Raw genomic sequence first — 22,732 nt, forward strand, 5'->3', positions numbered from 1 at the left:
ATACAGTCTAAACCTGCACCAGGGGAGGTTCAGGTTGGACTTTGGGAATATTTTTTCTCAGAAAGGGTGAGTGGGCATTGGAACAGGCTGCCCAGGGATGTGGTGGAATCACAATCTCTGAAGGTGTTTAAGGAAAGACTGGATGGGGCACTTAGTACCATTGTCTAGCTGACAAGGTGGTGTTTGGTCAAAGGTTAGACCCTATGATCTCAGAGGTCTTTTCCAGCTTAACTCATTCTGTGATTCTGTGATCTCTGACAATGGGCTCAGCTGTAGCAAACTTCAAAATTAACTTGCTTTTGGGTCATTTAGACCTTCATTATTGTTTTCTCATGCTCTTTTGCTTAAGCGCTAGGTGCAGCTGAAAGCAAATGGAATGACCTTTGAAGCAGTACAGCTGCAGAGTTAGTAATATTCCAGCAATCTTCTGTTTCATTCAAAGATCAGTAAGTTGCTGACTTCAACAGCAGTTACTCTCTTCTAAAAAAGGAAATTTTAAATTTCCCTTCTTTAATTTTTTGGCTTTTAATATATACTTAAAATGCAATGTTTTGTTTATAACAAGGTCTTAGGGAGCTCAAGGGTATCTCAAAATACCACTAAAAATATAGAAGTTCTAAGTAATTAAACCAAAACACAATTAACATTTTTTCTCAGGTACACTGAGTCACATCCTGTTCAGACTATCTGAGTTAACAATGTTTTGATGAAAATTAATCAAGACAAATAAATAAAACACACTAATTCATGAAACCACAAAATCATATACCATCAAGGAGTCTGGGTTTCCTCTTTTTCAGTTTCATTTGTTAATTACAGTGTATGGACTGCCATATGAGCAAAACAATTTCTGAAATATATAGATACATAAAAACATAATTTTGTTGCTATCCTAGAGCTGTGCAAAGTCAGTCAGAACGTAACTTGCCAACATCCACAGGGGGAGGTTAGGATGTTCCCAAGTTGTTAAGACTCAGTGGGTTAATGCATCCACGCAAAAGTTGCTATCTCTGCTGACAAAAATGTTACTGCCTTTTTTTCATATTTTGAAGTAATATTCTTAAACCAATGGCTTATTTATTTTTTTACCCAAAGAGAAGCTAAACATGGAATGGCAAAGGCGAGAGGGAAAGCTAGGACTACTTCAGTTTTCCTGGAAGTGCTTGAAACAATCTATAAGAGAGAAGACACTAAGCTTACACTAATTTTTTTTCTTCAGTTGTATGAATAAATCCAAGTGCTAGCTGAAAAACCTTTTATTCTGACAAACTGAAAGAGTCACAAACTGATTACAGTGAGTACTTTCACCCTGAAATAGCAACACTATCTTCTAAAGTTTTTCCTACTTGTCACATAATGACTTGTCTTTTTAAGACCCATAGGCTAAATTCATGGATCAGAACTACTTTGGAAGTGAATAGCAGATACTTAACAAAAGCCTTGGTTATTATTGGAGACAAGCTGTAGTGGTCTTCTAGTGTATGTTTGGAGTGCAAATAGGCATTCCTACTATGCGGACTATTATCCTGTTATCTTTTTCCCATGGATAATAAACTGTATCTTAAAGGAAGAGCCTACATTAAAGAATTATTTTTTTTCCTTGTGGCCAGCAGAATCAGCATTGTTCTGTTTTATGCAGTCTTACGAAATTTATAGTTTTCATAGAAACCAACATTTCTGAGGTACTTGAGAAAGGAAAATCAGATATTTAATCATGTTTTCTGAACACTGTTAGGAGTTCAACTGGATCTAGGTTTGGCTGGCATGAAGTAAAATCTGCATACCAGGTCTGTAAATTACATAATTATATCCATTTAGTTCTCAGTAATGTTGCAAGTATGACCTTTTTTCCCTCACACTGAGATGCCTGCTACAACTGAAGAACTTAAGAGACCTATTGTTCCAAAGGTCAAGTAAATCTACAGGTAATATTTAGTTCTCTGCAAAACCTGGATTAGCAGAAGTAGAGAAAATGAACAGCAAGAAGTCTTGGGCTTGTTTTCGGAATGTTTAAAAATGTTTGTGCTTCTTTTCTCCATTGTTTGGAATAGTCCACATATGAGTTTATTATTAAAAAAATCTGTGGGTCATTACTAAGCAAGGGACAGAATTAATATACCAGTGTGGAAGATAAAATATATTTAAAGAAACAATTGCCTTTTTCCTAAACCCCCATCATACTGGTCTTTGTTTTGGGTTAGGCAATTCTAAAATTCAATTAGAATATTTATGGACCTCCAGAATTAGTAGCTCAGTTCCTTTCCATTTCAAAAAAGATTTGTAAAGATACTTTTTCTGATTAAAAGGGAGATGTTGAAACATTATAGGAAAGACTGTCTTCGAATATTTTTTCAAACACATTGAAAATGTTAGGCATGTGGGGTTTTTTTGGAGGGGGGTATTTGTTTGTTTCTTTATTTGTTTATTTGTTGTTTTTCTTAATTAATCCTCTCTGATTTTGAAATTCAGTAGATGTTTGTATGATACTCATATAACATTTTGTCTCCTCAGTGGCTGGTAGACACTCGATGTCTATGCTGTACAAAAACTACTTATCACATCTGAATGTCAGTCCCTCTGACAAACAGTTAGTTTTGCTGTCTAAAATGAGAGATATACCTTGGTTTTGCACAACAAGAATTTCCTCTTTCCTTGAGCATGATCTAACACGGTAGGTATATGCTTCTCCAAAAGTTGAGATGGCACAAGAGTCTCTATCTAAGCATTTTTTTTGAAATATGTAGAGACTTTGTATTTCTTAGAATGGAGTTTCAACAAGAAAAGGAGCTGATTTATGTGCCTTTTCTTATATTACCTTTTGTACAAGTTGACAAAGTATAGGTTTTCAAAACTCAGAAGCAAATTCTTCAGTATGTAATACTGTATGACTCAGAAAAACTTCTGTGTATTTGCAAAAACAAAAATCCAAGATTGCACATTTGTTTCTGTGTGGTCAGAAGTTGAATTCTGACCTTTCAGAAGACAGGAATGCTTACTATGTCTTTAGGCAAAGAGAACTTTTCCCAGGGATTGGGATAGGGAGAATCATAGAATCATGGCATGGTTTGGGTTTCAAGGGACTTTAAAGATCATCTAGTTCCAATCTCAGTGCCATGGACACAGACATCTTTTACTAGAGCAGGTTTCTCAGTGCCCCCAAGCCTGACCTGGAACATTTCCAGGGACAGGGCATCCACAGCTTTTCCAGGCAACCACTTCCATTGCCTCGCAACTCTCACAGTAAAGAATTGCTTTCTGATTTCTAACCTAAACCTATTATTTTTCTGTTTGAATCCATTCCCTCTTGTCCTGTCACTACAGGCTCTTGTGAGCCTGCATCTTTCTCTGCATCTTTCTTGTAGGCTCCCTTCAGGTACTGGAAGGCCACAATTAGGTCACCCCAAAATCTTCTCTTAAAGGATGACCAATCCCAATTGTCTCAGACTTTCCTCATAGGAGAGGTGCTCCATCCCTCTAATCAACTTGGTTGCCCTCCTCTGGACTCACTCCTACAGGTCCCTGTCCTTCCTGTGCTGGGACCCCAGAGCTGGATGCAGTGTTCCAGGTGGGGTCTCACAAGAGCAGAGCAGAGGGGCAGAATCCCCTCCCTCCCCTGCTGCCCACGCTGCTTTGGATGCAGCCCAGGACACGTTTGGCTCCCTGGGCTGTGAGTGCCCATGGCTGGGTCATGTCCAGCCTCTCACCCACCAGCACCCCCAAGTCCTTCTCCCCAGGGCTGCTCTCCATCTGTTCATCCCCAGCCTGTGTTGGTACTGGATGTTGTTCTGACGCAGGTGCAGCACCTTGAACTTGGTCTTATTAAACCCCATGAGATTCCCATAGACCTGTTTGTCAAGCTTTCCACGTCCCTCTGGATGGCATCCCATCCTTCAGGTGTGTCAACTGCATCACTCAGCTTGGTGTTTTCTGAAGAGCTGTTGAGGGTGCACTTGATCCTGATGTCTGTGTCATTTCTGGAGATATTGAGTAACACTGGTTCCAGTACAGGCCCCTGAGGGACACCACTTGTCATTGATGTCCATTGGGACTCTTAGCCATTGACACTACCCTCTGGACACAACTGTACAACCAATTCCTTTTCCATCAGTATACCCATCAAATTCACCTCTCCCCAGTTTAGAGAGAAGGCTGTTGTGGGGAATTGTGACAAAGGTTTTACAGAAGTCCAGACAAATGATATCTGTAGCCCTTTTCTTGTCTGCTGACATAGTCACCACATCAGTGTAGCTAGTATATGTATGTTTTCTTGTTTGACTCTGTAAGTAAGCAAGGCCAGAAGGGCTTGCTTACTTACACTGCTGTGCATAATCTTTATAGCAGTATTTAGACAACTACAACAGGGAACATGGTAAAATAACCTAGGAAATGAAATGTCGGCAATCTGATTATTCTTTCATTCTAGGCCGAGTAAAGTTTATGATGGTAAAAATATTTAGTAGAGAAAAATCACTCAGTCTAAAATAATTTCTTTTAAAGGAGAGCTTCAGCCTAAATTGTTGAAAACATTAGTGTACAGCTTACTTGAAAAAATGTATTTTAAAATAGAGACATTAAAATTATGTAGAGTAACTGACTAACTGAAAACTTTGGATTTTTTACTGTGTTGCTGGCCAGAAGGTTGACATAACAGAACATGTATAATGAAAGAATGCAGCAAAGGATCACAAGAAGGTGTGTGTTTAGGACAAGAAAATGGAAATCAATGTTTGTACATTTATATTGCAGGCATTTTGACTTGTTTATCTGCTTTATTATTTACTGTGATGGACCGTAGGATAGTAGAGCCCTTGTATTGAAACCTGACCTTTAACAAAGTGGTAGAAATGTGACTTTGGTAGAAATAGCTAAACAAATAAATAGAGAAATGTACATACCCTTGTGGCCATTGCTCTCAATACTGCTGGAATGCAATTACAGCCACACTGGAGTGCGAGACAAGAGGCATCTCTCCATAACAACAGAAAAGAGCTCTTGTAGGAGAAATTGCAGGCTGCTTGATATAAAAAAAAAAAAAAAAAGAAAAGAAAAGAAAAAGGGAGACCAGATGGTTATTATAGTTCTGCTGAGCCTACAGATACTTAACACTTTCAGCAATGTATTTGGACTATGGGTATACACAACATCTTTTAGCTCCTGGTGTATCATCTGGTAGTATGTGCCAGGCATACCTGCACCAGGTGGCCTCAAAGCTGTCACCAAATTGTTCCTTACAGTTGTCTTCCTTTTCCAGTCAATCTTCTTATTAGCAAGAAACAAACAAACAAACAAACAAAGAAATTCCAAGTACTCATGGAGGTTAGTGTCTATGTAATGTCTCAATTTTTTTTTTTCAACTTTAAAATTTTGTCCACTGTTTGATTTTCTAGAACCTAGCTGCACATTTTTATAATAGAGAAGAGACAACTTTTTATACAGTATTTAGCTAGCTAGAAATGCCATTAAATAACTGGCCTTCTCAGAACTCATAAATTTCCCATACTTACTGATATACTAATAAAATGGCAGTGTTTAAAATAAATTATGATCATTATTTATTGTACGTCTCAAAAAATCTCTCAAAAATGTGTTTTTATCAAAACCAGCAATTTTGCAGACTTTGCAAAGTTTTGTTTTAATTTTATGATTAGAAAAACTGTTCAACTGGAGGAAAGCAGTTTGAAATGCCAGAATCCCTCACCAGATTTCTGAAGTGAGTCCCAGCCCTTCAGAGGTGTTTGACATGTTCTGGTTCTGAAGGTACATATTCTCACAGTCTGGGGACGAAAGGGATTCATCATTTCCATGAAAATATCTCAGAAAAAATTTTCAAAATGCTTTCTGAGACAGAAGTCACTTATTTACACTTCAGTGTTTTAATGGTATCCACAAATAAAAAGTCTCCTACTTCAAAAGAAAGAGTGTAGGCTAACAAGGTTCTGTAGAGTTTCAAGTGGATGGGACATAAGAAATGGTATCTCTGATACCAGTGATACAGCAGGGAAGAAAGCAAAAAATACTTTAATGTTTGACATATAAAAACATATTGTCTTTCTTTAGCCAAGCATTTTTCTGCATATTCAGTTCTTGAAACACTATCAAACCAGGGCTTCATCTTTTAAAACCACAATATGATGTAGCACTAGTGGAGAGAGTATTTTATAGCATAATTGCATGAAAATACACTAAAATGAGATTGAATTTAAGATTTAATGTCTGTAAGAATTTGAAAATGTGTAGATAATTTGTTAAATGTCTTATTTCTTTTTGTCATTTTTGTCAGCAGATGATTCTTCGCTTGCTCTATAACTCTTCTTTCAGACTGTAACAGAAGTGGTGCATTGGCATGGGGCTAAAATGGAACGCTTGGGCAAATTCAGCTTATTGCAATATACTTTGAACATCAGGATCAACTGTCACATTCACATTCCTGGTCAATCCTCAGAATTTAACAGAATACTTCAGATTCCCCATGTTTGTACACTAATATTGACATAAGATTTCTTAAGAAACTCTGGCTATTACATTTTGTATCTGATTTCCCAGGCAGAGCTGCAGCCTGAAATTTTGGTTCTGTTTAGATTCATCAATGTAGCTTATTGATGGCTGCTAGTTATGCATTCAGTACATTTAAATTTAGTTTAATTGCAGGGAATCTGTATTTTCCTTATATCATACTTCTACAGTACTAGTGAGAAAGGGATGTTTCTGGAATTGCTGAAGAACATCCCTATTTGTATACACATAGGTGAACCTTGCATCAGACTTAACATGCAAGCTATAAGGATTTCTTTCACTATGCTTTGAGAGGCTGAGGACTGAGAATCAACTTTTAAATTTTTTTTTCTTTAATTGAGAAAGCATTAAAATAAAAAATAACAAAATCCAAACCAAGACCCAAAACCACAACTCAGCACAATGATGTATCAGACTAACTTTTAAATTTAGTTATTAATTTGTTTACTTGTTTTAAATAAAGGGGCATGTCTACCTGTGCTTGGATGGGTGCATGTTGAATATGACATACCAAGAGAACATCCTGCAAGTTGGTACCATTTGTGCATGACAAATTATGTACCAGTTGGCTTTTTTTGTGGAAGACATGTGGCTTCATTAAAGGAGCTAGTGTGCATTTATCTGGAACAAAACAGCCATGTGGCTTTCAGCTTTGGGTGTTACCATGCTGGTGTTTGCCTGTACCTGTGTACCTGTACCTACATGAAACACAAACATATGAAGAAAACTTTCAGTCCTGTTCTTGAGAGACACTTAATGAATGCCCCCCTCATATTTACATGAGCCCTAAGGCAAGGGACATGACTGTTCCTGAGGGATATTTCAGTCTGGTTCGAGCCAATTATTTTTTCAAATTGCTTTCTGTCAGTTTTTATGATGTCTGCATTTTCTGTGATTCAGAAACTATCCAGGCTCACAATATATAAACTATTCACTGCATTCCTTCATGAAAGAAAAAACCATAGGACTGAAAACAAATGATTTATAAAATGGATTTTAAAAAAAATTAAATATCTGGAATCAGACCCACTTATTCTCCCAGAAAAATGATTTCATAATAGACCCCTAGGCTTAACTTCAAGTATGATTCAAATGTTTTAATACAAAAAACATTAAAATATTCTTATGTGACAGAACAGAGACACTTGGGCACGTCTGCTAATTGAGATTTCATCATATAGTTTGCTATGTATAAAGTGAGACAGTAACTTTGTTGTAGAAATCCTGAGAATATGTAGGATTTAATTAATAAACTTTTGTCCTTTCAATAAAATATTTTTCCTCTCGCATTTTTTAGCTAAACCCCCTCCCTCTGTATGTATATGCAAGTGGGGATTTTTATGACATTATTTTTTATTAAGACCTCTTATGTAGCATTGCTTTAATTATATAAAATAATCATGTCTAAAGAACATATTTATCTGTGTGCAGTTTCTAAAATACGTCTCTAAGATTAGCTGGTTTTCCCACCTGCTGTTCAAGTGACTGCAAAAGATCAAGAGCTATGTAATCTGGAGAGTTCATGGAAATGAAGGAAAAAATTCTGAAAAGGGCAAACACAATCTGCTTAAACGCGTACTTCACTTTCTGTTTCTAAAATTAGATAGACACAGTAAAAGAAAAAAAAAGGGGAAAAAATTGGCAAAGGATCTGGCCAAAAGTGAATAAAAAAAGCCAGCAAGAGAAATCTCTCTACTGTCATACCTGTTGCTTTAACTCTGATACTCTCATTATAGAGTTAGTTGAGCCCTTTTCCAAAGTATTGAAGGTAACATTCATTAGAAGTTTCAAAGCCACAGGCATCTGGCACCATGTTCTGAATTGCAGTGGTATAAACTGAGCAAAACTTTGTTGGCTATAAAGACTCTGTTCTTCTGGAATAAATCTCTACAATACATCTGAAAATGTAACATTATAAAACATTACGGAATCAATTTCTTGTCCCTAAATGATGAGGTTTCACAGTGGAAAGATTTTAATTTGATGTTGTTAAACTGAATCGGGATTGAAGTGGTTTATTGATTTATTAATGACATGTAATTAACTGGCAATCGATGAGCTATAGAGATATCAGTGTCAGTGATGCAAATCATAAACCATACATTGTGACCCCTTCAGAAAATGCTGATAAACATCCCCAGTCTCTGAGCACCCCTCTGTCACTAATCCCAGGAAGTGCAATACCCTGCAGCCCCTCTGGAGAAGCCCCCAGGTGATGGAGGCTCGCCCCTCCTGAGATCCCCGGCTGCAGACCCCCCTGGGGTGGAGCTGCCCTGAGAGCTCCCAGCCAGCACCCCAGCACGGGTCCTTCTTCCTGCCCCAGCACCTGGACCAGGCAGACAGGAGGAGAGGCTGCTCATGGCACCCCTGGGAGGGCAGAGGCCAGGACACCCCTGGGTGACTTGTGTGGTGTCAAACTGAGCTCTGATGGCATCTGCTCCTGCAGCACCATCCCTGCTGCCACTGCTGCCCTCGTGCTTCTCCTAGACCTCTCTTTAGGCTCACTCTTTTACTGCAAAAGGCTCTTTGTAGTTTTTCCACGACCACTTAATATGCTGATTTTTGGCCACTTCAGTTGCCATGCTTTGGGCAAATACCCTCTCAAATGGTTTCAGGTGCATCATTAATAAACACTGGTATGTGTAGGTTCCAATTTGACCTCACGTTGTTATGCAGCCTAGTTTTCTGGAGGAGGGCCTCAGCTAGTTTTGTCTAAGGCAAGTTAGGAAGAGAAAAGTATATGCAATGACTAATTATCTACACTTCAGATTTAAAACTGGTGGAGAAGGATTGCTGTGGTAAAACATAAGATCTCAAAAAAATGAAAAACAGGTAAGAGAAGAAAATCAACCTGACTATACTATGCTTTCAACTGCTCATTTTTATTTCCTAAAGTAGATTAATACCTACCCTTCAGAATGAATTAACTGCTTTCTGATGCCATTCTGTGAAACAGGTCACACAGTGGAGAGTTCTCTTCCTAAAGGCATTATGTTTGAACTTACCTCTGAACAGACATAAAGAAATTCTGTCAGTCAGCCATGTTATGAACTCTTGCTGTTCCGGTTCCTCTTTAATATTCAGGATCTTCTCTGCAGCTCATATCAATGCAAATCCTTCCAGTGACTTTGTTACTCAACAATCTCCTTTTAAACATCCACCAGGGAAGAAAATGTTTGTGTTCTGTTCGTTTATTTTTAAGTCACACTTTCTTATTTTTTTGTCTTGAAACATATAAAGGAACTTCTTTTCCAGCTTAAGGTATAAGTAATTTGTTCAGTCACATCTTCTTGGTTTTTGTGTGCAGAAGGAAGCAAAGCAATTAACCTCTTTTATTATATTATCAATGTATTTGCATTATCCTTCCTTGGGTAACAGTCCGTATAAATTAATACTGATATTTATTATTCTAATTTAAAGGTTATGGTGTTCTTCTACTTAGAAAATGAAAGTGTTAACTTCTTTCATTCTCTCCTTTACTGGCATAAGGATATATCAGTGATTAAAGTGACTTTAGGTACAAAGTTAATGTGAGCTTTTAAAACTGTATAAAAATTCCTTTGTAGCTTACTGTGAGACTCAGGTTTGCACAAGAAATATAACTAAAGAATCACTGATAGTGTGAGACAGTAAAATTCTTTAGGTAGCAAGTGTTTCTAGATGGCTTATTTTATAAGATTTGCCAGCCTGTATTTCAACAGGATGCCATCAAGGTGGAAATGAAAATCACTGAACACTAAGTCACTGAATTTCCCTCAATGTGTCAAAATTACAAAACCAGCTTCTGCTATATGAGTCTGATCTACGGTGAAAATGTACAAATTATTCAGTTGCTCCAGAAATGCCTCATTTATTACCCATGTTGAGAAATTCAAATGGGTGAATCATGAGTTTGACTTCTCCACTTTTCCCTGAATCTGATTACAAGTCTCTCTGTGTCATGTTTTCATGTAGTTTAAAAAGGTATAAGATACATTTCATTTTGAAGTAACTCTAATCCTGCCTGGGTTCCATCAGTTATGCTAGAAAGGGATTCAGGAGGCTCAGAGTATTTTTGGCATACAAGGAAGGAAATCTGATCAGCTGAGAGAGAGTCTGCTCTGGTCAATAGCTCACCACACTGGGTGAGGCAGACTGGTACAGGAAGCATACCCAGACAGCTGTGCTGAAGTGCACAGAATGAGATTCTAAACTTACCATGATTGATTTCTTTTAAAATTTAAAGGTATTAGTTAGGGTCAAGGAACTATGATGTTGAGGGAAAGTTTTTCTTTTCCTTGACTCTACATGTGGCAGCTAGTCAGAATATTCATTGTGATGACCACTACCTATTTGTGTTGTTATTGGTACTTTAGGAAAGAAAAATACAGTAAGGTCAAAGATGAGATCTTGCTTAGTAAGATGCAACATTAAAAAGATCAGTATATGTAGCTAAAATAAATGTACTGAAGATTTTCATTTTTAGAAGCTTGATGATATGTGGTTTGAACTTTTTAATCTCTGTATTCTAGTTGACAGCAAAAGTAAAAAAAAATTGTGGAAATGGAAATGCAGAGCTTTAAGCAGCCCTCATCAAGTACTGCACTATGAGAATAGATGAGTGTCATATAATTACAGTAAAATACAAAATCAAAAGCAAAACTTGCTTGCTGACATGGTTTATTTGAATGACTATTGCCTGAAGACTACCTACAGGTATGAAAAAGGTTGTTCTGAAGAGTGGAAAACAAGTTAAGTTAAACTGCACATACAAACCACTCTTTGCATCAGGTGTACAGGCATTTGCAAAAGTGACTCCCCTGCAGTTGTCAGCCTACTCAGGATTTTAGATCTTTACTGGAGTAGTCAAAAGGAAAATTGAAGGGAAAGACATTATGCTTTTGTTAAGAAGAAAGTTGATTCTAGAGAAAGTTTGTTTTTTTGAAGAACAGACAAAGAGGAACCAGCAGCTGGTTAGATTAAGAGGGGATTAATTAAAGAATTTGAGAAAAAGGCAATGCTTCCTTACTTTTCACTACAGGTTAGAGTTAGGTTATTGAACACCTCTGTAGAAGATGAGATCTGGGAAAAATATTCATTTCTTTCAGTTGAAAATTGAGCTGTGACTGTCTGAGCCTGTTTAAACACTCCATGAGGATTTTATGATGTAAATTTCAGCAAAGAGAAGGATGAGCCAAGGCTTAGAACTTGCTTATTTTCTCTTCACCTGAGGAGTGAATCCTGTGGAGGAGCACAAGGACAGAAGAAAATTGGAGTGAAGCTTATGGGAAGAAATAGATAGGATTGGGTAGATAGAGGTAGATAGAGGAAACATCTGAGATCGATCGATCGATGGATTTGTGTGTGTGTGTGTGTGTGTGTGTGTGTGTGTGCGCCTGTACGTGTACCTTCAAACAGGGACAGTCCTCCATGTTTTGTGTTTATACTTTTGTGGGAAAGGGGGAGAAATTTAAATAAAGTGAAAAATAATAATCCCAGGTCTGCTTGGATATCTGTGAACCACATTTTAATCAAATTTGTGTTCTCTTCTGGTTTTTCTCTCTTGGAAAAGTCCTATCACCCTCTAGAGAAGTAAGGATTTTAGGAGAAGAAAGACAATGTGATGACAACCCATGTTTATTGAGAGATAATTAGATTACTAGATTTTATTCTTTCAGGCTTTTTTTCAAGCATGACATGAAAAGATCAAATTCTTTCTGTATCAGATCATTTCTGTGCTAGGTTTTTAGGAAATGGTTTGAACTGGGGATACTACAGAGATCTTCTCAGAGAGATATTTAGATTTCTGATGCTCTGCTACCTCCTGAGTGCCCACATTACTGCCTAGACTTTGTCTCCTATAAAGCACTATGTATGCTTGGCCAGATGAGAGACTGTTATAAAGGATGATAAATGCCATTTAGAAAAAGAAGCTTTTCATAATTGAGGGTGGAGGCATGCTGTGCCTCCTTTTGGTAATTCCTATGAGACAGTGAGGCATTTCAGGAGAAGGTGTATAAATATAGAACTGGCCTGGGGCAAGCAGGCGCACGCAAAAACCCACACTATCTCAAAGCTGCCAGACACTGTTAGTGGATCAGCTTTCCCCTGAAAGGAAGGAAAGCCTTAGTCCACAGACTTATGTAAAGCAAAATTAACATTTATGGGGCTGATCCAAAGTCCTTTAAAGCTGAAGAGGATTTTTCGTCTGTAGACCTCAGTGAGATACAGATTGGGCTTTCTATATGAGTGTTTAAGCAGTGCTTTTTAACTCATGGAAGTTAAATCCCTAATTAACCCATACCTTTTTTATCCCAATTATTTTATTAGCCACTCACATTCTTGTCCTTTCTTCCCTCATTCACCTTTTTATTTGGGTAATTAAAGTTCTGCTTTGGCATTAAAATGAAATTGAGAATGATAAAATTCACTGTAATCAAGACACAGGTTGACAGGTAGGCCAAGACCATACCATCTCTTGTAACATTTGAAGTTTTTTCATGGTGATTTAAGAAAGGCTGTATTCTAATTTGCCCAGGGAGTTGCTGAGATATTAAATAGTATTTAAAAATGCCCAAAAGCTAAACTTCTTACAAATTTTTCTCAGTGTCATGATCCTGTTGACTGATAAAAAATTGTATGTCACAACATAAAACATAATTCAGCTTTTTAGATTTCTTATTCCATCTTATGGAAATATTGCTGTTTCTGAAACCCTTTTTTTGCTTTTGTAAAGCAAAGCTGTCTGCTAGGATATCAGCTCAAGAGCTCTAGGCAGAAAAACTGGGTGAGTAAAAGCTTAACATCGCATGGTGTATCAATAGGTCATGGCAAATAGAAATATGGGGCACTTTGCTGCCAAGTGTTATTTATAGTTGCTCTAATGGAGGAAATAACACTTCAAATTAATAGAATGAGAGAAACATTGGATATGGGGCAGCTGTTTAATATGTTTCAACTGTAATTTCTTGGCAAAATATACTGAGTGTCATCTGAAAGAACTTTTTACGGCCTGCTACTGAGACTTGTTGGTACATTAAAGCATGAACAATTTAACTTCAACAAATAGAACCCATCTTGCTAACCTCTCCTATGTGCTTTGTGTCAACTCTATGACATGGTGTGTTAGCATGAAGGAATTTTCTGCTTAGAAAAATATACATATAGAGTTGTAACCAGACAGCCAGATTGGAGGAGGGTTACAGAAAACAGCAGGAAAAAAAAATGCTGCCCAATGACACATTAAGACTCAAGGGCAAAACATTTAACTATGCAAGGTGAAGGAGACCTAATAAGGTAATAGAGTCAAGCATTTTCATAACTCCTTTCTTTTTAACTTTTGCCTCTGCCAGCCATTCACCTGAGTTCTACTGAGAACCCAAATATGCAGTCATCTTTATCTTGTCTTCTAAATCAACAATATATGAGTTTCTTCTTGTTTTCTTTGCAACCAGATGATAATTGTGAGAAAAATCAGTTATTTTTTCTTTCCAACATACACAACAATATGTGTGTCTCAATATTCGACATTTGCTCTTTAAATGTTGTCCTTTTCCCTCATAATTTCTGGATTGTATTTTGCTGTAGTTTCCTGAGGACAATAAATTCTTGAGTAACATATATATGAACAGGACTGACGCAGCTTTACTAGCAGAGATTCAGCAACCTGTCTCATGCCAGCTGCACTGATGTTGCCACCAGCACTGAATAAATGTTGTAGTTTGTGGTTATACTAGAACACAAACTTACTGATCATGCTATGTGTTTTCCCCTCTTTATTTCTCCTGGGCTTGACTTACACAGTTTAAAATGTATTTCTTAGACCGAATTCATTCGGGTATTTCTCTTGAAATAGGAAGCTGGTATTTTCTGCTGGGAGCTATGCTAACTGAAAAAAGTGTTTCTGAAATGTCATTTAAGCAGGGGGGCTCTGCTGTGAGTTTCCCTTTCCCTTGAAGGAAAAATAGTACATCACAGTATTGCCTCAGGAACAACCTGGAGATTTACTAAATCACAAAGGAAATGCATCAAACTTGTTGGTTTCCCATTTTTTTTCTGACATGTAAGAGAGAGAAAGAGAAAATTCATGTGCCTGTCCTTCACTGGCTGAAAAATAACTTCCTAGTTCTTCTGCCTTAGTGCCTTTGTATAACAAGCTGAAGATTGGGTCGAGGTTTGCCAGTACTTGCTTCAACATACCTGTTCCCTGCTTGCAAATCAGCAGGAGAAAGAGCAGCTGCACAAGCGAAAGATGGGCAAGATTTTTTCTGGTAGTAGAAAATATTGATTTTATGGCTAACTGCCTTCACAGCAACAGTGCTTAGTGCTACTGTGATAGCTCTGTGGAGTGGACTGAGGGCCTGAGTACTGCCTCGTGGGACTCGGAAAGAGTCTGCAGCTATCAATATTTCTTTGAGCCTAAACACACTGTTATTGCTCTGTAGATGCCCCTTGAACTTATTTATATCTCCTCAGGAATTGCCATGAGTGTTTTGACTTCAGGTACAAGTGTCTTTCACAGATGTAAATGATTTGCCTGGAGGCTGAACTCATGCTCTGGCACAAGAAGTATTGACGTAGGAAGGATCAGGGACAGGGCTCTCACCCATGCAGTCCCAGTTTTCCACTCCATGTTTCAGCAGTTAGTCATATAAAAAAAAATAGAAAACAGAAGGAATTTTTATTTTACTTTTTATTTCTATTGCTACCAGCATGCACCCCACATCTAAGAAGGCAAAAGCATGTTTCTACTGGTGAAACTTGAAGAAGCTTTCAGGGTTGGTTGAAAATGCTCCATAGAGCTCTCAGCAAAATAAAGGAGGGAAAATCTCCTATTACCTCAGATCTCTTGTGCTCTGAGGTAGGCAGGGACTCTATATATGTCTTTGCCTGAGTTAAAGCAGATTCCAGTAGGTTTAGCTTGAATGTTACCTGCAAGACTTATTATTTTCCAACCCAGATATCAGAGGCCAAATTGATATACCCCTCACAAGAGGTAGATACTTCTTGAATATTGATTTGCATATTTGATAGTACTGATACAAGATTCTAAGGCCAGCAAGACTTTAGGGCATGGGCATTTTGACTTTCAAGCAGTAGTGATCAGACACTCTGACCACCCCCATCGTCCAGCCCTTTGCACTGAGGTTCTTCATCCCTTAACAGAAACCTCAGCACAGGATGACGCTAGACGGAAAGGCAGTTTTGTCACCTCATTTGGGCATGACCTGTGGATGTTACTCCAACAACACCCTGAAATTGCTAATGCCTTGCTGTCTTCAGTTCTTATTTGAGGTGGGAATAATTTTCTGTGCTATTTAAACCTGGCTGCACTGTGCATTGAGAGTAAGGAAAAGCTTCCCATCATATGTATGCTGAATAATTCTAGGATCAGTTAGACACTCCAGAAGGTAGTGCTAGCAGAGTACAGATAAAGTGCCTATCCCTATAATTCATAACTTGCAAAGCATGGTAAAATATAATTACTAATGCAGCTAACAGTCTTTACAAGTCCTTTCCAAAAGTGGCAGGGGTTTTTGTATAGCTTTCTGGTCTCTTTGAAGTCTTGGGACAAAATTAAAACCTTACTAAGTGGATGAAATAAAGGATTATATTAATTTAAAAACAAACATCCCAAATCCCAAAAATCCAGTAAACACGCCAGTAATAGAAGTCATCTCTTAATAGAAAAAAGATAACTATCTACCTATCGTTTTACTTTAACTTCTCAGTTTGTTGGAGAATTTTTTTGGCATATATTCCTGTCCATATGTGCACTTGTTTACTATACCATTTACAAAGTCCTTAGCATACAGATGGTACAAAATAAAGTGAATAAAAATTAATAGATTCCTATTACTTTATTTTCTTTAATTCTACTTTTATTACAAAATCCATTTTGTTTCTGTCTAGAAATAGTTTAGACATCAGAATAATGCTTAGCAACTATTAAATGTAGATTGCAGCCTGTGTGCTAAAGTAAAGTAAGTCTATATAATTTAATAGCTTTTCAATTTAATGAAAATTCGTTGCCAGATTGTTTAATCAAGAATTTGTCATTGTCTGTGCAAATAATTTCATGTGAAACTGTCAACAGTTTCTCACAGATTTCTCAGTAGAAAACCTAAAGAAAAGCTTCAATAAAGCACAGCCTTTGCAATATCAGGAGTTCATTTCAGAAAAGTGTCAGCCCATTTGATGTAATTTTACAAGGGATGGATCGTTACATTTCAGGTGAAGTTAATGACACATGCAGCAGAAGCATTCTGCAGGTATTAAGTATATCTGACAGAAAATACAAATCTAGTTTCAGACAACACAACTGTAATTTGAAGCTTATTGTGAGAGTGTTTGCAGCTGTGAGCTCTTTATAAAGGGTGATTGTTATGTTCCTCAACAATCTTAGTCATACCATTAAGATGTCCATCAAACTTGTGAAGCAGAAAGCCAGCAAATGTTTAAATTACAGGCCTTTGGTAATTTACATTGACCTCTTAAGCATCAGGTGAATTATTAAGTAAAAAGCATAAATTGCTGCACCCTTAAAACCTTTGATGACCAGGTTCTCAGAGAGTGGTTCAGTTGCAAACAAAATATAATAAACAAGACAGCTGAGAGTACCCATCGTTAAGAAAAAAATCAACACTGATCAAAAAACCAATGCAGTGTTGTAGTGGGGGTTCCTACAACACGTATATACAGTGAGGCCCGTGGAAAAGAAAGATAAGGACCAATTCTTGGTAGATGTTTCAGAGAGATGTTTATTTTCAGCCGCATGGCTGGTGACTTCTGAAGAACTGTGGCAATCATGGGACCAGAGGGTCCTTGCTGGGCAGGGGAACACAAAACAACCAATGGGGAAGGAGGCTGACCAGGGGCTAGAGAAACCCCATGCCTTCCTCCCAGTGCCCCTCTCCCAGGACCCCATGCCAGGGGGGAGGAACCCCAAGAGTGCAGTGCTTTGTGCTGGCCTCTTCACATTGAGAACTTACTTTCAGTGTGGTAGCAAGTAGGTGCAAGCACAAGAATGCAGAATATCTATGAAGACTAAGAAAGATCAAATGAAGGTAAAAGAAATACCATATACAAAGTTGGAATATGATGAACTGAGAAGGAAATGTCAAATACATTATAATCTAAAGCTCCAGATATCGCCCAAGAGTTAAAAATGTTTTCTTATGCTCTTGTGCTTCACCTAGAGGCCTTAGAAGTTTTCACTGCTGTCCCTATTTTGTATTAATAACTATAAAAGTGTGGATACAAAAATGCTGCTAGCAAGGATTTTCTTGCTGTTTTCTAAGCCTGTGAGAGACTTTTCTCTCTTACAGAAGAGGTAGCAGAGTTATGTAAACAACCACACATCTGAACAACCACACACAACCTTGAAAAGTCTTGTTTATGGTACAGTAGAAAAATATTTTGACAATGGATGTTTTAGGATTTTAGCCAATCACCCCAGAGGGTGGCTGATCCTTTGTCCAATTAGACTATGAAGAAAAAAGTCTATAAAAGAGTTTGTAAAATAATTAAATAAATCAATCTGCTGCACAATTCCTGCCTGCTGGATCTTCTCTCCTCCTCCCTACAGCTGTGGGACACGGTGATATACCCTAGGGCGTAGGACTGCGGTAATATAAAAGTACTACCAATATGGTTCAAAGAGAATAATCAGGATGTCTTTAACAGCTCCTAAGCATTGCCCAATATTGGTCTCAAAACCCCAAACCCAGAGCTAGATGGTAGTTTACTTCTTAATAAAGAAAGCTATTGTTAACAATCTAACCTGTGAGATAGCAGTCACCTCTTCTTTAACTGGACTCGTGCATTATAAGCATTCGAAAAGATTTCCATTTTTGAAAGAATTTCTCAAAGGGACAATGGATGCCCTTACTTCTAAGTTTATTAAGTAAAAGGCCTTTTCATGAATCCTGCAGAAATGGCAGCCAATAAAAGGATGTGTCCTTTCTTCCAAACATACCTGAGAACAGGAACATGAATCATATACGGAAGCTCTGTGAACAGTCAATTTTTTAAAAAATAAATTTGAAGAATACTGTAATTAAAAGAAATGTGAAGAATACTGTCATTGCAAACATTTACAAACTGTTTTCAAACCTTAAATTTAGATTTGGATTTGGTAAACATTTATTGTGTTATTTAAGGTATGTGTATTCTGAACTGTGAACCAGTCCAGTAAGTATACCATAACCTGTATCTAGAGGACATTCCCAGGTTCCTATCTGTATTGCATCTATTTGTAACTGACACTCGCATTGGATTTTTACATTGGTAGTTTGGAACAAAGATCAACATGAAATGTCAAGGTTTTAGCTGAAATTTAAGTCCCTGCTTCTCGCAGTTTAATAAAAGGCAATTACTTATTTAAAGTTAAATGCAAAGATTAAGAGTTTCTAGGTCCTGCTGTGGGTTTATCAAATTTGCAAAACATCATACAGTGCAAAGTTATCATTTGTCAGTTTTAATTTCACTGACAGTATGAGTCTGCATGCATTCCTGCATATACACGTATCTGCCAACAGTGATTGGAAAAGACTGTTTTGCCTTACTACTTTGGATGAGGTGCATGACGCTCCTTTTCTTGTCTGTTTATGGGCTGAAATGTACATATGCTTTCCCCTTCAATTCAAGTTCTGTGAGCACATCAAACCAGAACAATACATAGAAAATGCTGAAGGCTTGCACATTATGTATGCATGCTTTCCTGCAAGTCTTAGAATTATAGTTGCTGTGGTTCTTTCTGCTTTCTTTCAACACATACTGAATGAGAGCTTTGAGATGAAGTTTGAAAAACTGAAATGAACAGAGCTGTCATCTATTTCTCTACATGCTGGTATTTAGCCTCAGGCTGTATCACACTCGGTGTAGACTTTTAAAGAAAGGTTTTAAGGGGGAAGAAGAAAGCTTTCTTACCTGCCTTTGCTGCTGCCAGGTTCAATGCAAATCAAATATGGTTCAGCCAACTGAATTTGCACTAGTTATATTGTTTGTTATTCTTCTTTCTCATTCTCTTGGGACGTGCTACTAAAGACTAACACTTGTGGGTTTTTTGATATTTTTGCCTTTGTAACTGCTTTTGGTTTAAATTAACCTTCTCATGACAGCCTGAATCATAGTATTGTAGGGAAACTGTTGCATTGGGAAATGGAAATGGTTATTGATAACCTCTGCTTCAGACAAACTATTGCCCATTCCAAATGGTAGTCTCTCAGGCACAGCTTGTATTTTGTCATTGGTTTTCTCAGGTATCCCTGTCAAAACTGTAGGATAGACATGAAATAATACCTCATATGTTGACAATCAACACAGTGATCAGTGCTGTGCTGTAAAGGAGGTCTATGCTATGTTTTATGACATGAATAAAGCAAAAGCCTAGGCCTGCTGAAGACTAACAAAAATACATCTGCTAACGTTTCCTCAACAATTGTCTTTCCTGATTTCATTATTTATCTTTTGCAGATTCTAGAAGTCTCACAGGCTGAGTGTGATGGTTTTGCCTTTTTAAGCAGAGGGAATGCAGATCGCCCACAAAACAGCACATTAATGGGAAACAGTATTATATAGTGTACACTTCTCTTGTCTTTGTCCCAGGGTCTTGACAAGGCAACAGTTTTTGTAAGAACTCTGTGTCAGAACTGTAAAATTTGGAAAACATAGTAAAGAATAAAAGTTATCATTCCTTTTTTTTTTTTTTAAGTGGGTGAGAAAATCCAGAGATTCTTTTTAATATTTTTTCCAAATATTTTTCCATTTTTCAAGGGATAAAGCTGAAAGGCTTATTTTTAAAATCCTTCCATAGAGGTAGATGAAATCTGGACAATTTGGTGAATTCTGGGGTGCAAAGGTATAGCTGGAACAGGCTAAGGTTAAAAGCCTTAGCAGAATGTTATATATTTGCTCTAAAAATCTACTTCACAGTTGTAAAATAACACTGTAATAGATACACAGAACATTAAAGTACAACCTTAGAGCTCCCATGGTTATAGCAGGTTTTTAAGGGACAGGTTTTAGTCAGCTGAGCCACATTTTTCAAGGAGATATTTCTGCTCTTTGGTGTCACGTATTTCCTCTGTGTGTGTGGCTTCTCTGCATATATGTGGCACTGAGCCTGGTTTTCCCCTATATTTGCTGCTCAATTTTCACACTGTGGCTACTCTGCATGTTATGTTCTCTGTAGGTTATTTACTTCTGCATGGAGAAATAAATGACAGGTCACTGTGTTTGTGTGCAGGAAAACCTTAAACTGAAGGAAATTACAGGTATGAGACAGAATGGCAAACATGTTTCTGGATTTCAGAATGCATGACAGAACATATTCCTTGCTCATGCCCCGTACAACACAATTAGTTTTCTCTGGCGTGTCTGGGACGGCTTTTGTTGCTTTAACTGCTCCAGCCCTGGGTCGGTCTGTGCCACGGTTCGCGAATCGACCAGGGACGAACCCGGGCTTCCCTGCACCCCCTCCGTTATCTGCTTCGCTTTTGCCGTATCTGCTGCTCTGGGTGTTTAGCATTTTGGGCAGCTCGTGATGTGTTACAAATAGCCTTCTGTTCCGTTTGAGTTTTAGCTCCCGCCGCCTGAGAGGGAAGCAGGCGGGGCCCCCTCTCCCTCCCGTGCAGGCAGCAGAGGCTGCGCGCAAGCCGCGTCGCTGTGAGAAGCTGCAGGCGTCTCGCTGCGCTGTTCCATCTGACTTTTGCATGCAATTACTTCATATACCACTCTGCAGTTAGGAAGAAGCTTAGCAGCTGGACCATTTCCACGGGAGGCTGCTTATTAACTTACTAAAAGCATCTCTCTGCGATTTTGACATAACATTTCCCATTATGACTCTAGGATTAATCCTGAAGCATAAAGTCCATACCTGACAGTGACGTCAGAAGTTTTCCTCAGTTCCCTCTGCTCCGTAACTGTTCAGAAGTACGGTCCTGGTTCCTTCCACCAGCCTCTAGGGTCCGAGATCCTGTTTCTCTTTTTTTTTTTTTTTTCTTTTTTTTTTTTTCTTTTTTCCCCGGGGAATAGTCTTCTTCCTTTTCCCAGCTCGAAGCTGCTTTTTCTTCTTTTCTCGTTTTCTTCAGGGAGGTTCAAACTCTGAGTCCTCACACGGGTCACCAATTATTAGTTTTCTCTGTGTTTTCATTTTTGTCTCTCTGAATCGTAGGTTCTTTTACTCAGTTTGGATTGAAAGGCAGAGGACGCTAGATTGTTCTTCAGACTTAGACGTTTATTATTTTCTTATCTATAGCACAGCTGCACGGGATGTGCCTCCAAGGTAACACAATGGAAAATGGCTCCGAGTTCTAACTTTCAAGTCTGTTTAAGGTCCAAATCACCCAATTATAAAACTTGTTTTTATTTATAATCCAATAACTATCTATTCATGGTCTGCAGTGTGGGTTTTTTAACCCAATAAAAGAACACTCAGATTTGTGAAGAAGAAGGAGAAGAAGAGCTAATCCCCACCCAAAATCCTCCATATTGTTACACATGTATATATAATATCCCAGAAACCTAAATTCTCTAAACCCAGAGTTCCAACACAACACATTTTGTAACACAAAATACATGTTTCCTTTTCCAAAGCATCTAAAACACGCCAAGGGTTATGAAGTTATAACTAATATTATTCTTCCTGAAGATTTTTGGGCATCTGTTTGAACTGAAATAAATTCAGAATGTATATTCCTTAAGGATAAGTAGACTTACTTTTGGTTTATATAAAAAGGTTCTTCTGAGAACAAAACTTTCAATAATAATTTCACTCAGACCTGTTTCTAACCTAAAATTTGGTTTAAAATGATTAACATAACTTGATTTCAAGTTGATTGTATGTGAACTGCATTTTTGCTAGTTGTTAATTTGCTTGGCTGAATTACTGAGGCTCTGAAACTAGTTTTGACTTCTGTCTACTATGGTTGGTGGAGGAAATACAAATACTATGATGTATGAGCTGTAAGGTATCTCCTTTGAGATCATGCAAGTTCTCTGCCATTTGAGAAGAGGGGAGATTTAATGAAAAATGTAAATCTAGATGTATTGAACTGATTTGCAATGCTTGGATAGTGGAGAATATTACAGGTTAGAATAACTTAAATGGCCTTTCTTGTCTTGGCAAAGAATTATATCTTTTGTCAAAACTAAATGGGCCTTGCTGTAGACTATTCTGATTTTACAAAACCAACATTGTCTAGGAAAAAGATTGCTTTGGAGTAATTTATTTTCTAGT

The 22,732-nt window shown here is 37.7% G+C and overlaps 1 long non-coding RNA gene across 1 annotated transcript in view; it reads right to left on the reverse strand.

Annotated features, from left to right (window-relative positions):
• Window positions 1-21,777, reverse strand: part of LOC116438463 — a 53,289-nt gene extending 31,512 nt beyond the window's left edge. Inside the window, exons 1-2 of the long non-coding RNA XR_004237761.1 lie at window positions 21,371-21,777; window positions 4,896-5,011 (exon numbers count right to left, since the gene is read on the reverse strand). This is a non-coding gene — a long non-coding RNA (uncharacterized LOC116438463). The remainder of the gene's footprint in view (window positions 1-4,895; window positions 5,012-21,370) is intronic.
• Between the last annotated feature and the right edge of the window lie 955 nt (window positions 21,778-22,732).

Source organism: Corvus moneduloides, chromosome Z (genome assembly GCF_009650955.1).
Source record: "Corvus moneduloides isolate bCorMon1 chromosome Z, bCorMon1.pri, whole genome shotgun sequence".
Taxonomy (NCBI): Eukaryota; Metazoa; Chordata; class Aves; order Passeriformes; family Corvidae; genus Corvus; species Corvus moneduloides.